Raw genomic sequence first — 17,006 nt, forward strand, 5'->3', positions numbered from 1 at the left:
GCACGGCTGCTGTTTGATAATAGTCCTTGTTCCAAACCCCCAGAGTCTTGGACCTGATGCAGGCAACCCTCTGGTGCCCAGCACACAGTTCTCCCTATATCTGGAGGGTGTGGGGGGAACTTCACAGCAGGGCCGCCTCAGTAAGCACTCCTTCACCTCCTGGAAATGGTTTCTCTCCACCCCCACTACCTGGGCTGCTGGAGCTCTTTTTATACTTCTCCTTTCCCCAGGAACATGCTTGCCAGTGCCTGAGAGGCGGAGTCTTCCTGGCCCAGTACTGCTCCAGCTTTTTTCTTGCCTTGGCCTTAGTGATAGATTTGTAAACCCCATCACACTCACCCACAACCCCGGCATAAATTTGCAAAGACATGCCTTTTTAAAAAGTGAACAAAAATTCTTACTGATTCCTTTGAACCACATGAAACATTTGGTCATTGTTTTCCATGTAAAATCCATTCTGACATAATTGGATCATATGCAAGTCTTTATACTGTGTTTGTGATCACCTTTATTAAGCACTCGGACATTTAGCAATTTCATATGGACTAGCTTGTTTTTGAACTATATGGTAGTATAGCAATATGTTGACTTATTCAGTCCCCTTAAAACCCTTAACAAGCTTGCTAGTTTATAATTTTTCTTCACAGGTTATTCCCTCAGTATCAAATTAATAAAAATATCTTGTGTTAACTACTTGTGGCCATTTTAAAATTAGAGACATGGGATAACTTACTATGCTGTTAACGTTATGGATCCATCTACTCAAACATGAATCACAGTTTAGCTTTTTTAACATATTTTTTCAGCTGTTAACTTTGTTTTGTTCATTGGAAAGTTTGCCAGCATCTTCGTAATGGCATTTTTACACATTGCTGTGATGAAGGCATGCAGTGTTGAGGAAGATTAAGTTGATCTTGTACCTTTTTTGACCGATATTGGCATCCAATGATCCATTGATATTATCTAAAATCTTCTGAAAAGTATCTTACAAGAGATCTGAGCTCATAGGTACTCAGGAGTCTGGAACTCCTCTTCAGTGGGAATTCCATGAGTGGAAGAGCTGAAGGATCAACACCCCCCCCCCCCGCATTTATACTTCAAATATCTAATTATGTTGCTCAAGTTTACCATCTGAAAGGGAACTGACCTTGTTTTCAAGGTTGAAGCTTCTTCACATTAATACTGAAGTGCATTATGCTATAAAAGTAAACGTTGGCTATAATGAAGAATACTTTTTTTAAAATTCTCGAACCTGGAGAACACTGTTCAAACTTGACTTATACAACATATAAGATATACAGGATGTGCAATATGAGGGGAATAAGAAATTGAGTATGTTGGTGTGTCAACAGAAGTTCCATGCTGAATGACAGTCTTTTCGGTACAATAAAATTTTAAGTCCCATTTTATAATGATTACTATATTAAGAATCTTAACTAAATATATGCTCATTTCAAATAATGTTAATCTGCAACATAGAAATTAAAATGATTACACAAATACACAGCATATTCTAATTAATAGAGTATCCTTCCAGAATGCCCATAGACTTATGGGTTCCCATCATAAGGATCAGAGACAAAATGACAGGTTTCAGAGTGGTAGCTGTGTTTTGCTGATATAGACCTCCTAGTCTGTATCAGCAAAAACAATGAGGAGTCCTTCTGGCACCTTAGAGACTAACAAATTTATTTGGGCATAAGCTTTCGTGAGCTAGAGCCCACTTCATCAGATGCATCTAGCCCACCAAAACTTATGCCCAAATACATCTGTTAGTCTCTAAGGTGCCACAAGGATTCCTCATTGTTTTTGCAGAGACAAAATGGCTACTCGACCTATTCTTTAACATAGTTTCAGTTTAAGACGTGGTTTGCAGCCACAGTGTGGAACTGATCTAGTGTATTGTAATGACTATTCTGTTTGTCCTGCTGAATTCACCGCAGCGACCATAATAGGCCTAGGGTTTTGTAAAACAACAGGTTTGTATGTCTATTTGGTTTTAAACCAAAGAATGGTTTTTGAAATTCTACATGCTGACATTCTTTCAAAATGTTGCTGGCATTTACTGAAAGCATTTCAGCACACTGAAAAAAATTAAAAGAAAGTCAGATATATCCAGTCTCAAAGTTCTTGTAATACACCACTTCCAGCATTAATATTCTATACACAAAAGACTCATGAAACTTTGTAGTTTATTCCATTGTAAATGTGCTTCTCTTGTTTATTTCTTAAACCCTTCCACTGAATATTGCAGGGGTTCTCAAACTGGGGGTTGCGACCCCTCAGGGAATCGTGAGGTTATTATCTGGGGGGTCACAAGCCGTCAGCCTCCACCCCAAACCCCACTTCACCTCCAGCATTTATAATGGCGCTAAATATAAAAGAGTGTTTTTAATTTATAAGGGGGGGGGGTCACACTCAGAGGCTTGCTGTGTGAAAGGGGTCACCACTAGAAAAGTTTGAGAACCACTGGAAGATAGTGATGGCTGGAGGAACAGATGCGGGATTACTTACTGCTTTTATTCTTAAGGCAAGTTATGACTGGTTAAAACCACTGGGAAATGGTAGACCATTTAACCAAAAATAGGAATTTTCCCCTATTCAGTGTAAAAAAAATCATAGAACCTTAGAAAGTTTTCAACTGCTTTATCTATTCAATAGATTTTAACAGATATAACTATTGAGCAATTGTTCCATATGTTTCATAGAGCTTTGATTTTATTATATGCCTGCCTTTTTGGTTGTAGTATTGTAGTTTTGCAATAATGAGGAAAATCATTGTAAAATCATGACATGCTTTAGACTACAGCACATATGTCAGATATTTTTATGTCTGTTTGGTCAATCATTCACACTGGGTAGAGAGTTGAACAATGATAGCCTTTATCCACAAAGGCAGCTATCCTATACTTAATAGTGCTAAAGCACAGCATAATACACAAAGCCTTTTGCTTGAAAACTGTCCAAACAGCATTATAAATGGACTTGACATGCCTTCTGCATCACTCTTTCCTGCATTTGAGCTCTTTTTTGAGACTAGAATTGAAGAGAAGGAGAGATCGCTGCATGTTAGACTTCATTAATTGAGGATACCCACAAAATGGCTTTGTGAACCTCTAAACATAAAAGTTGGGTTCACAAAACTAGTTTGGATTCATGAACCCTTTTACCTATAATTTAAAGTCATGTGATTTCCTTCTTCTCCCCCTCCCCATGGAGATTTTCCTCCCCTTCTTTGTTATTTGGTAATCGGATCACTGGTTGCTTGGTTTTAATACCTAGAGTCATGGCTGTATCCTTAAAGAACAGAAAGGTTAATAATTCAGTTTGGGACATATGATCAGCATACAGAAAGGAAGGGTATGTATATCCTAAGAGTCAAATCAGAAGCTAATCTCCGTGATCCCAATTCTCCTTCTTCCCAGGAGACACAAGGTAGAAGAACCTACATTTGTTACTGGGAATAATGGTTTCAGCCATAGATTGATGATAAAAAAAAAAGTGGCAATATGCCACGAGAGCATGTGACTGTAGCCCAGGAAGCCTTGAGCTCCCTCTCTATTGTCAATACAGTTGAATTGCAGCATTCACCTGACAACTATAGCAAAATTTACCTTCATAATGTGTTCTCCTCAGCCACACAAGCTGGTATCAGTTTCCTAAAGGCTTTGACTCCAGATGAAGCAGAGAATAATATCAGCATCCTGGAACTTTGATTAGTGAGGCTGGCCCTGAGAGCCCTTCAATGAATCTTCTGGAAATAAAACATTTTTCTCTGACCAGACAACTTAACCATGATATCATATGTAAATCAGCAGGGGCCACAATACGACTATTCTACACCAAGATCTGATACAGCTCTTCCACTTGGCAGTTATTTACATCCGATCCATCAGGACACTGCACATAATAGAGGTGACATGCACAAAATCTGATGAGTTCATTAGGACTCTCTTGAAATTGTCGGTCCTTAAGCAGGTCTTAAAGTTAACGCAAGGGAAGATCCCAAGGTGGACTCTCTCACATCTGTGTCCAAACATCTTACAGAATGCATTTTCTCTGATCTCCCTTTCTGCCTGGGGTAATGAAGAAGATAAAACCAGGACACAAAGTCACCTTATAGCACCTTACTGGCGAAGACATAATTCATTTTCTGACCTAGTTAAGATGTCAGGAGGAAACTAATTTTTTCCCAAATGGCCAAGACCTCATTCACTCAGGAGATGATACCTCACAAAAACTTGACAAACCTGATCTTAGCAGTGTGGTTCTTAAGTAAAAAATTATAAGCCCATTATGTTACTCACCAAAAGTCATAAATATTCTCTTGTAAGCCAGGAAAATATCCATTAACAGAATCTACTGATGCCTGGGGTAGCTTTTAGGCATCATGCTAACAGAAAGCAAAGAAATCAGTTTCTTCCAGTTGTAAAAAATATGGAACTTCCTTAGGTTGATTTATTCGTACTCACAGTGTTTTGACCTTGAAGCTATGTCCTTCAGCTCTCAACAAATCTGTGGGAGAACTCACAGGCAACCTCTCTACTCCAATCCACATGTTACTAGATCTATCAAAGCAGCATAAAATCTATTCAATTCCATGTAATCTTTTTCCACATGCAGGGTAAACCTTGCATTTCAGGTGCTAATATACAGACTTTGTGCTCCTACGATATGGGTTGCTTTATTTCCTGTCTATAGAGATGGCCTTTCTAACAGCCAACTATCTGTAGGGAATGCAGGACTCCACAGAAGAGCCTTGTGGCGTATTCCACAATGATATTGTTCTGAGCACCTCTCCTTTATTTATCTCCAAGTACAACACACTCTTTCTGTGTTCACAGGAAATAGTGCTTCCTCCTTTTTTACCCTAATCCCTGTGCCAAAAAGAAAAAAGTGGCACAAGTTAGATATTTGCCTAGCAATCTGAGTCTACCTAAAAAGAACCAAGCCAATCTGAAGCAATAAGACGCTTTTTTTTTTTTTTGTAGCTTCTCATCCATCGTGCAGGAGACAATGGTGCCAAACTCTTGGCAGGTGGAGAAGATACGGTACAAGAGCAGAATTCAAATAAAAGAATATGAAGTTGTCATGTACTATGGCTAGAACAGGCTGCATATACTAAAGAAATATGAAAAGCAGCAGCTTGGTTAAACATACACCCTTTGACCATGTATTACAAACTGGACTTAAGCTCCTCGGCAGACACAGCCTTTAGCTAGAAAGTATTGCAATCCATTGGGGAATCCTAGATTGCTCTTCGGTTGTTGTCCAATATATATTTTTATTTTCACTCACTAGTGTATGTACTGGATTCTCACTGCTATCACATACTTCTGGTGTGGTTTAGCAGCTATCTCTTTACTTTCCCTTGTAAAGCTTTTGGCTTACTTCTATGTTTAATTTCTCCTAAAACGTATGTCTGACAATCCATCCCACCCTTGTCTCAGTCTTCCTAATTCAGCTTTTTCTGAAGGAGGTTACCTCTTGGACTGGACTCATCACATTTTTAAAAAAAAGTTGACAGATTTTGCTATTCTTTTTCTGTTGGCACACACCACCAATTTTTTTCTAGTGTCAGGAGTTATTCCTATTAATATTTTCAGTAGCTTTGGGAAAAATCATTCCAGAGATTCTCCATGGAGAAGTACTTATGCCATGGAACACCATAGAATCTGCCAGTATATTGCCTCCCGTCTCTGTGGACAAAGAGACAGGCCTCAGGTGAAAGCAGGCCAGCATTTGGAGAAAGATGAAATTGATAGGCAAACCAACGTTTTTGCCTTCTCTGGTGTATTTAATGACTGGATCAGGCCTGTTTGGATCATTACTGATCCACAAACAGACTATTGCCAAGAAAAGTGTTCACCTCTTTTGGGCTGTAGGCCCTCTGATAAATCTGACATGTGAAAGCAGGCAGCTGTAATTGAAGGAAAGCTGATGCATCCAATGGCTGATGTAAGACAGCTGTTATGGAGAATTGTAGAGTTCCCTGGTTCTAAAATTTAATCTGAAGAAGATTTATTAGAGTCTCTATGCGTGACTGTTAGTAGAGTGGTAAAAAATACTAGTTTGGGTTTTATTTTGTTTTTTGTATGTCTGGTAGTGGAGTGGAAACTGGAGTTTAGGAACTGGAAAAAATGACAGATGAAGTAGGGAGAAGAAAAGTCTGGAGAAGAAATTACTAAGAAAAGTTGCTGCACTACGAGCTCAAACTGAAACACTAGTTAAGAGACGATATACAACTAAGAGAGATGGGGCAGCTGGAGAATGCCCATAAGTACGATAGTTTAGGATTAGTAAATTTCCCAAAGGCTTTAGACTGTGAGACTACTGTAAGAGCTCTTGAATAGTTTAAACAGTACAGGAAAAGACAGACATCTTAGAAGATGGCTTTCTGACTTTTGTGAAGCCTTTTTCCCTCCAACCTACTGACAGAACTGAAGGTAAATGTGTTTTTGATATTAGGGTTAGCAGGTGGGGAGAATAAGAGATTTGTCTCTACTTGGTGTAATGGAAGGCAAGACCTACAGCAGGATTCAATTTTGGAGCAGAAAGTGGGAATTAAGACCTAGTAACACCCCATCTACAATATTTGTGTCTCAAATTGAACAGGAACTGATAAGGCAACTTCTGAAAGAACTAAATGGTATGCCTTTTTCCAGGGAGACAAAATTTTAGCTTTTTACTAGAGGTTGCCAAGACAACACCAGATCATGAAAAAAAGACATTTCTAGCATATAAATAGGAACTTTAGTCAATACAGAGGGAGTTTAGGCTCGGTACCTCTGTTTTCAGATACCCCAACGTTGTAGCCCATGGACCAATTTTCTTTAAAATATAGTAAAAGTTTATCTGCAATTATGAAGGAACTCTAAGCCCCAGAGAAACATATACATGTGGGAAATGTGTATGTGTAGTGAGAATAGAATTTGTAGTGCCACTGCAGACTAAATTGGTGATTCTGTTAACGGTGAAGCCTTAATAGTTCTGCCTTAAATCTGATTTAGTGAGATAAAAGCTGCTTCAAACTGAATTATATGATATATAAAGAAATGCATTCAAGATTACTCCTGCCTATCTGTTATATTGCTGAATTCAGTCCTTAATATATTTTGTTTTTTCCCAATGTTATATAGGAATAGGATTATTACCTTGTCCTCACTGTATAATTTGATGGACTTTATGGACCTGATCCTGCTTAAGTCAGCCTGAGACACTAAAGTTGAATAAAGTAGCCTGAGCAGAGATACTTCAGGGTTATTAGATTCAGCCGAGGAACAAAACAGATTGATGCCAGCAATCTAGTTAAAGAGTAACCCAGGGCAAAACTTAAGTGAGATCAGAACTGGGCCCCAAATTTATACACTGAAATTAGGTGAATTATGTTGTTTTCATGAATCACACAATGTCTATTTTCTTGTTATGGTACATGGATTATGTTCAGCCTAGTGAGGAAAAAATACATGATAGGTTGTTAAAAAGTATATAAAAAAAGTTACCTAGTTAACAAATGCTACTTATCTTATGAACTTTCTAAGTGCTGGGACAAGCAGAATGGCTGGAAAATTTTCTTTAAGAATCAATTTAACAAGAGCAAATAGAGGGAAACAATTACTGGTAACTGTTCAGGCAAAGACAGAGTGAGTAGGTGCCACAAGGGTTTGTATTAACCAGTGTTTGTTCCCCTTATTAACTGCATGAGGTAGGGCACAGTTTCTCAGCTAGCTAATTTTGCAGACACAACGAAAATAAAACATTCTAGTATCACCAATATGAGAAGAATGTACAGAATATTACTAATTATGGATTTGTATTTGGAACTCAGTTCACCTCTGAAGATATGGAAAGTGTTCTGGAATCCCACTGAATACTGTTTTATCTAGATTTTATATTTGATCTTGCTAGCAATCAGCTAAAAAATGAATTCCTGCCTGTGGGGCATCTCAGGGAAAAGCCTAGATCAGGGGTCGGCAACCTTTCAGAAGTGGTGTGCCGAGTCTTCATTTATTCACTCTAATTTAAGGTTTCGCGTGCCAGTAATACATTTTAACGTTTTTAGAAGGTCTCTTTCTGTAAGTCTATAATATATAATTAAACCATTGTATGTAAAGTAAATAAGGTTTTTAAAATGTTTAAGATGCTTCATTTAAAATTAAATTAAAATGCAGAGTCCCCCAGACTGATGGCCATGACCCTGGCAGTGTGAGTGCCACTGAAAATCAGCTTGTGTGCCGAAGGCGGCACACGTGCCATAGGTTGCCTACACCTGGCCTAGATGAACTTGTGTAGTCAGCTAGTCTCTGCATTGCAGAGGTCCTACCTGTATCTTGGGGTTGATGAACCCTCCACCTTTCCTCATCCTCTTCTTGGCCAACTGAGCACTATGCAGCAGTGCAACTCCTCACCCTCCCTTGGAAGAGAATATTCTCAGAGTCATCTAGATGGAGGACGTGCTCATATTCAGGTTGTCCCCCCTCACCGTTTCCGACAAGGGGTAGGTTCCTTCCATTTCATGGAGCAGCACTGCTGACGTAGCTCCAAACAGAATGGCGAGCTTCAAGTAGTAATAGGGCTAGTGAGGAGGAGCAGAAATAGCATCCTGGGCTGCTCCTCCTCCCTTCTCCCCATTCCCTACAAATTACTTGGGTGAAGTGCGAGTTTGAACATCCTGTTCCCACCTCTGTCTTTCCCATGGCAGGGGATGGAGGTGCAGGATGTTTGGAGAGTTGCTCCAGGGCAGTATTTCCCAAAGTGCAGGGACTAGATGGAAGGGGTGAGGGTCAGCAGACAGGCCTCAGTTTTTCTGCAGAGTCCCCATTTTCACATTTTTAAAAGTAAATCTGTAGCTATACTGGTTGTGAACAAAATCTTCAAAATGTGATCATAATATAAGTAATGCAATAATGTCTGCCTAAGGGCTTGTCTACACACAGTGGCAATGCGCACTAGAGGGGGGTGATGTCTAAAGTGCACCGACATGTTGTGCAGTAACTGGCCCATGTAGACCCTGCTGGTGCACATGAAAATTCCCTGGTAGGCATTAATATAGTGCTGTGCAGCCATGTTGGTGGGCTTTAGAAATCCCACCCCTCTAGTGTGCATGGCTGCACCATGTAGAGAAGTCCTGCATTTGCAAAGAGCCTTAAACAATAGCAGAGAGGAGTGAACTGCTCCATTTGTTTCAATGGGTGCTGACTCTGGTGCCAGTTGTACTTTAAAATGTCAGCAGTATTAACTATTTCACTTCTGAGACCATGTATGAAAGGAAAGGAGTTGCATTCCCAATGTGGGGGGGGGGGGCATGGTAGATGTATAAATTAAGATAGGTCTTTTACAACACATGGTGGGATTGTGATGGTGTTCGGGTGGTGGTGAAGTCTCATTTGCTTGAGTTTCCAGCCCAACTGGCTCTGCAATCTGCTCTTGGAAAATGAATATAGAGCCCCTCCATGTCACCTCCTTCACCAAGCCACTGTCCTCTTGATTGGTCAGCCCAGTGCAGAGGTAAGTTACATGAGAGTATAGAGCCAATGCTCACTCTGTGCAAGCATAAATAACCTTGGGGCCCAAACAAGTGATATGATTGCAGAAACAGATGGGTTCCTCTCTATCTGTAACATTTAAAGGTGTCACTTCATCCAAAATTGATGAAGTTACATCTTTCAAAGTAGGGGGAGGAAATCTACTCACTGGAATGATGGTTATTTTTTGTTTTGTTACGTGATTTGCAACAGACCATGTGTCATTTATCAAAATGTAAATACTGTAGAACCTCACAGTTACAAACACCTCGGGAATGGAGGTTATTCGTAACTCTGAAAAAAACATTAGGGTTGTTCTTTCAAAAGGTTACAACTGAACACTGCCTTAATACAGCTTTGAAACTTTACTATGCAGATTAAAAATGCTGCTTTTAACATTTTAATTTGAATGAAACAAGCATAGAAACAATTTCCTTACCTTGTCAAATCTTTTTTTAAACTTTCCCTTTATTTTTTTAGTAGTTTACATTTAATACAGTATTGTACTGTATTAGCTTTTGGGGGGCGGGTCTCTGTTGCTGCCTGATTTTGTACTTCCAGTTCCAAATGAAGTGTGTGCGTTGTCAGTCAGTTCGTACTCTGAGGTTCTATTGTATTTCAGTGGATCCCTGTTCTTGGATTCCTTTTTGAGATTTTTTTCCTGCTGATCTTCTGGATTCATCTAAGGGGTTTTTTGTTTGTTGTTTGTTTGGTTGGTTGGTTGTTTTAGTGTTTTTTTTCCCACTTTTTTATTTTATTCCCTGCTAAAAAGGCAAAAAGATAACTAAAGCCAGAAGCACAGCAGGAAGAGAACTTGATCCTGCATCATTAAAGATTGAATTTAGTCTCCAAACTTAATACAATAATTTTTCAGATGCCATTAAATTCCTTTTTTTCTTATCAAATATATATCTTTTTCAAGGAAACAGTTTTTCCATAATGATTTTGGAAATTTTACACCAGTCTTTTTTTACCTTTTACTCTTGAATTCTAAACCATTATTCCCTTAATTTATCATAATTAATTCGGTCTCCAGCAAGAAGAGTGGACTGAACTGTTCCAATGAATAAGCTACATAGTGTCTATGATGGCAAAAGGGCAGCTGCCTTTAGGAGAGCTGTAAGTTGTCTCTTTCTGCCAACTTGGATTTCAACTCACTTTCTCCTTGCCTCCTGCCAATTTCTTATGCGCAAATACTTTATCAACATACCTAAGTGAAGAGTTAAATTCTATTGTTGCTAAAGTTGGATTTCAGGTTGTGTGTGAGTACAATTGTGATGAACTGGATATGTGCATTGTGGGGGGTTTTATAATAGAATTGAAAATTAGTTTGTTATGGAGCTGGGCAGTCAGTAATAGATATTATGGTATTTTGGAGTTAAGAGTGAGATGAAATTGGTCCAGACGTTAATGTGGCTGTAGTGGTGACTTCCCTGATTTGTGGTAATTGTGTTGATTATTTTCTCATGAGACAGGATCCTGAACTAGATGGACCTTTGGGTCGGATTTACTATGGTAATTCCTATGATTTAAACAGCAAGGGTAATTAACTATTGGAACAACTTACCCAGGGCTGTAGTGGTCTCTGTGTTTCTTGAAGTTCTTAAATCAAAATTCTGTGTCTTTCTAAAAGAGATGCTCTCGCTCAATGAGAAGGGCTTGATGCAAAAATTACACAATGACATTCCGTGCTCTGTGCTATGCAAGAGGTCAGACTAGATGATCATAAAATGATCCCTTCTGACCTTAAAATCCATGACTTACCAAAAGAAGTGTGTTATTTAATTTTGCCAAGTGCATGTTAATGAAGGTGGTAACTAATGGTGAACACAGGAATTACAATTCAAATGGAAGGATAACATGGAATGCAGTCCAGGAAGAAGAATGTAAGAGTAATTTTGAGAAATGGGTTTGGAGCAGTGAAACCAGGTGAACAAGGACAAGCTTATAAATCTGCAGAAATTACTGATGTTTTATGTTGTACTAGTGAGACCCAATATAGAATATTGTGTGTAACTGTAAACTCCATATTATGGAGAAAGCATGGCAGAAATCAAAAACTGCAGCAGAGAGCAACTTGGCAACCAAAATGATTTAGGATTTGGGCAGTTGAAACAGTTAAAAAAAATTAGCCAAGCTAACTTTTATAGATAAAATAGCCTGTGCAGAGAATTTTCTGAGAATAAAGATTCAGAAGAGAAAGAAGCAAGCACTGGTAACAAACTGTTTAAATAGTAACTAACCCAATAACAGGAGGTCATGAAATGAAATTGAGGAGAGGAATAGCCTATAAAACATGCAGCTTGAATTTTCACTGTGCTTGGTTATAATAAGAAACAAGAGGTAATAAAAGCAAATGGCAGACAGCAGGCAAGGAGGGAGTCTGGAATTTATTTTAAAGATACAGATAAAATTAGATAGTGTCTTCAGCTCTATTTTGGAAGTTAGGATGATGATATAGTTGAATTGATTTAGTTCAAATGCTGTGAGTTGACATTACAGTATACTATATGGTGATCCATCTCAAAGGAAATCTATCCTTCACTTATCTTCAGAGGCAAAAATGGGATTTTTCCACCGCTACACTGCTTAGTGGATATAGCACGGTAGTCCTTTGCAGAATAATTGGTCCAGTCTAGAAGACACTATTTTTTAATTCAGATACAGAACCATACTAAATAAGTTACCAATCCACAAAACCAAAGTTTTGTAAGGCCCAACACTTCAATTTTCCTTTTTGGCTTTGTCTACACTGGGAAGGGACAGAGTGCTAGACATAATTTAGCATACAGTGTAGACAAAGATTATGTTTAACAGTTTGTCATGTGGTCATGGTTAATCCTAACCATGTATTTTGTTTTGTATCTACGTTTTAAAATATGCCTTCTAGATTACAGTTAAATCAACTAATATGAAGTTATCAGTCATTCTGGCATCAACTCCTCTGCTCTTCAGCTTTAGGACGGAGGTACTGATTTGTTTAACAGACTGGAAGTGTCCCAGTTTCTCTTATGTATGAGAGGATGTGTGCACCCATCAGAGCCACAGAGAAGTGGCACATTGTACTACCTATACTGAGGAGGAAACTGTGGACCAAGTCCCAAAGGTGTAATTCCTTCTCCTATGTAATGGTGCTATATGTAACTCAGTCACTTTATTTCTATGTAAGGACACATCAGGGAGTGAGAAGATTGATGATGGGGAAGGTAAAAGGAGTACAGCTACAAGGGAGAACATAGGAATGGAGAGAGACCATTATTTAGTAAGAGGAAAAAAGAGAGAAATCGTGGGCAAGCTATGTATTTCTCAACCTGCCACCTTTTAAATGTGGCCACCTATGACAGTATATTATACCGCATGTATCTAATAGCCCGGTATACAGTTCTATTTCCTCTCTAAGTTGCTTTTATGAAAAATCTAACAAAATACAAACTATCCTTCCCAGACAACGTACAATTCAGAAGGTGTAATTTAAATAAATAACTGTCTTTATTATATATTCAGAAATACAATTTCCTGTTTCTCCTGGTGACTTGATTCCCTAATTAAGTACTCTGAGATAAATGGACAGGGTCACTTTCCTTGCAGAACTTTGGTAATACCTTCCACTGCATACAGGGAACTTTTAAAATATATTTTAGCTACATCATATGTGGTATAAAGTGCTTAGAGCCAGAATGGTTATTCATTAGATTTGTCAAAGTATTGTCTGGGATAGTGTTGTATAATTAACTAGTACAACTTCTAGCAAGTCATTTTTAGAAGTGAACTTCCCTTGTGATCCATAACTGGAAATGTGTCCAGTGAGATCATGACATCAAACTATTCATTTTTCATAGGAATTTTTTCCCAAACCTTAAGATCTTCTGATTATTATTAAAATCCGCTTTTGTGAAAGGTATGGCACTCACTGGATCTGGGCCAAAACAAATAGCCATTGCTAGCATCTAAGTAATCTTTAAATATCTTCACAATCATAGATATGTCAAACTGATGTGCTTGAATATTATTTCTGAAGTAACATCAATGAAATTAAGACTGTGTATATTGGAATGACACTGGGTAAAATATTTTAAAACACCCCGTGTGATTAAGGGGCCTAAGTCCCATTTTTTTTCAATTAGACTTAGATGCTTTTGAAAATGTTACTTTCCAATAGCTACCAGTCAACATTTCAAGATAGTTTTTTGAAACACGGCCTTCAATAAAAGAAGAACATGGCAGTTACCTACTCTCCATGAATTGTTGTGGCATTTTGCCATTAATACCTAATATTACCAAGGGCCTCTCAAAACACTTTAATAATTATCTGAATTTTCAGTCTAATTTCATGCAAGTCTGTTTTTGTCACGCATATGAAGCTTGATTGCATGCATTCATAATTGTTTACTTTTAATTTATTAATCAGAATCACCATATTGCAAGACTATAATTAGGGAGATGTGGCAAACATGCAGAATATAAAGCTATTTATAGATTTCTAGCAATATCTAATACTAATATCCATGCTAGAGATTAAAAATTAGGAATAGTACAGTAATCCCAAAGCTTTGTTTTTATTGCTAATCATATGAATGGGCTTTATTGTACATGGCAGTTTTGAAAGGCTATTGCAATGTCTACATTAAGTATAATTTCATTGTGTGTGATAGTTTACTTATTATGAGGCTTTGCAGAATTCAATTTTTTTGTTGTTGTAATTTTGATGGATAATAGCTCTGTTTATATTTAAGCATTTTTTTCAGTTTTTATCTATCTGAATTTGCACAGTTGTGTGAAATTATGGGGTGGGTCAACATATGCCAAAGTATACAAACTAGATATCCTTAAATCAAACTCTAATAAGTTCTCGAGCAGCATTTCTCTTACTTTGCCTTTCTTTAAATTTTGATTATTGATGGAAATTTTTTGTCAGTTTCTGGGTGTATGGTCAAAGTGATGTTTACCAGCATTGACTGATTAAAACCTAATCCCTCCAAGCCTTCTTATTATTTAGAATATTAATATTCAAAAAATCAGCTAAGATATAATGTACCAGAAAATATTTTTACCATGTAAACATATTAAACTGAAACACAGCTGAAAGTAGACTGCACAGGTGATGACATACTCTAGAAGAGTTTAAAGTCAGTTCCATAAGATCAGCATGTTGTATTAAATACCAAGTGAACTGACACTAACTAGTTACTTTGAGGTAGTAACATTTCAATATACAGAGCACGTAGGGCAACCTCCAGAAATCATCAGAGAATGTAGTTTTTACCCAATATGTTGTTTTTTTTTTCATTTAAAATCACTAGTTTTGAAAACAGGTTAAGAAGTTAAAGCTGTTTACTGCATACTGTAGAAGGCAGGCTGGGTGAGTGATTCAGAGAGAACACAAGTACCATTCAACTCCAGTGATCCAAAGAATTCAACTCCAAACTATTATATTGCTGAACTCATTGAAGGAAACAAGACCTTGAATATTTTGTATTCTGTCATTGCAACAGCCCAGCTTCTGAACTTAAAAGCAAATACTTTTGTGAAAAGTAACTTTTCCCCATGTTTCCATATAAATTTTTAGATTGGAAAATGTTAAGTTATTGACTTTGCTGAATGTTTTTAAACGCTTCATAATTAAAGATTAACCTATTACACACTAGAATGGAATTCCCATTGCATTACATACTGAAGTACCTGGAAAGGAATTCCATTATAATTGTGATTAGCATCTGAGAAGAATGAATTATTCAAAGGCATCAAGCCTTTACAGAATGGGGACATAGTCCAAATTTTCCTGCTGTAAGTTTCTGAAAAAGAGCCTTGGAAAGAATTCCATATTGTGCCCTGGAAATGCTCTTCTGATAGCACTGGGCCCATCTGTGCTGCTCCTGTGTGTGTTCAGCTTGCAGTGAATTTATCACTCTATACAGGACCATCTGAAGATCAGATCAGAAATACAGTGCAGGAAGAGAGAAAAAAACCTGATGGCACTGAAAGGCACACCATGATCTTACTTCTCTTGTTAGAGTGGGAGATGTGCCATGATGTGTACTGGGGACCAGGAAGCTTTTCTTCTTTATTTTGAGGGGGGATGGTGTTCGTTCTTATTTTTTGAAGAAGGATCAGAGTCAAGGTGAAAGATGACCAAAAATAGGCAGTGTTGTTGTAGCTGTGTCAGTCCCAGGATATTAGATGGATAAGTAATATCCATTGGTGAAGTCATATTGGACCAACTTCTGTTGGTAAAAGAGACAAGCTTTCAAACTTACACAGAGTTCTTCTTCAGATCTGAGAAACTTACTTGGAGTGTCACAGCTTAAATACAAGGAGTAACAGATTGTTTAGCATTAAGTAGTTAACACACATTTCAAGGGACCATTCAAGGTGGACTGAATTTATGGCGTTTATGCTTAAAAAAAAAGGAAAGGGAGGCCAGTAGTACTGTCTTCTATATCTGGTGGAAATATCTGAAGTTGGCTGAATTCAGGCTGTCCATTTTACGTTTACTTTATACCATCACAGGGACTAGGTTGTGCATTTGCCCTTTGGTGATACTTTTAGACTTTGCATTTACCCTTTGAAAGACACAAGTTTAATTTCACTGCTATAGATAATGTCAAGTCACTCCCTGGCTGAATACTAGAAAGTGAAATCGCATGCTTTCTCAGATAATATCACGCAGTTCAGAAGGGCTTAGGATACTCTATTCATGGAAAAGCTCTCAAATAAAAAAAAAAATTCTCCTAGTGATTTTTCATGTTTGCCTCCTATTTTTACATATAAGAATATCACAAATCAACAAGGGGCCCTGTTAAATAAAATGGGGGACAGGACTGCATTATAATGTACAGCATATAAGTTATTTTTCCTGAGCTAGAAGACCTAATCATGCTTTCATTGAAGTACATGTTATGTTTGTCATTGATTTCAATGAGAGCAAGATGAAGTCCAACATGTGTACTACTTCTGTTTGCCTCTGAATTTTTCTATTCTGACCAGTGCTAATTCTAGGATTTTTATACTCATCCTGTATTATGCCTCCTTCAGGGCAGTTTTTTAATATATATAATTTGATATCAGAGTTTCAATTTTTTTAAGTTCAATAATTGCAGAAGAAATTTGTGTTGGCATATAGGAGATATGCATATGCTAGACTTAATTTGCTGTTATTTATGTTTATGTCAAAACTCTGTGACTTATTAGGGAGCAGAACTGTCCAGCTTATGGGCCCAGCCCAATTTTGATTGAAATCAATAAGGAGTCTTTCCATTGACTTAATGGGAATTGTATTTGGCTGTATATCAGAAGTGTAGGTGTAATAAAAAGAAACAGTTATATTTACCTGATGTTCTGTTTACTTTTGTGAGTAGTTTTGTTTGCAAGAATGAAAGCCAAATTGTTTCTCTGATTTCTTCCTTCCTTTCTTTTTTAATCAAAAGCCCTCAGGAATCTTATATATAAGCTTTTCTGTCTGATCCGATTTCCAATAATTTCAAC

General features: G+C 37.6%; 1 protein-coding gene across 5 annotated transcripts in view; it reads left to right on the top strand.

Moving 5' to 3' along the window:
- Nucleotides 1-17,006, top strand: part of EPHA6 (EPH receptor A6) — an 875,247-nt gene that overhangs the window by 772,865 nt on the left and 85,376 nt on the right. The window lies entirely within an intron of this gene.

The sequence above is a fragment of the Chrysemys picta genome, chromosome 1 (genome assembly GCF_011386835.1).
Source record: "Chrysemys picta bellii isolate R12L10 chromosome 1, ASM1138683v2, whole genome shotgun sequence".
In the NCBI taxonomy this organism is placed as follows: Eukaryota; Metazoa; Chordata; order Testudines; family Emydidae; genus Chrysemys; species Chrysemys picta.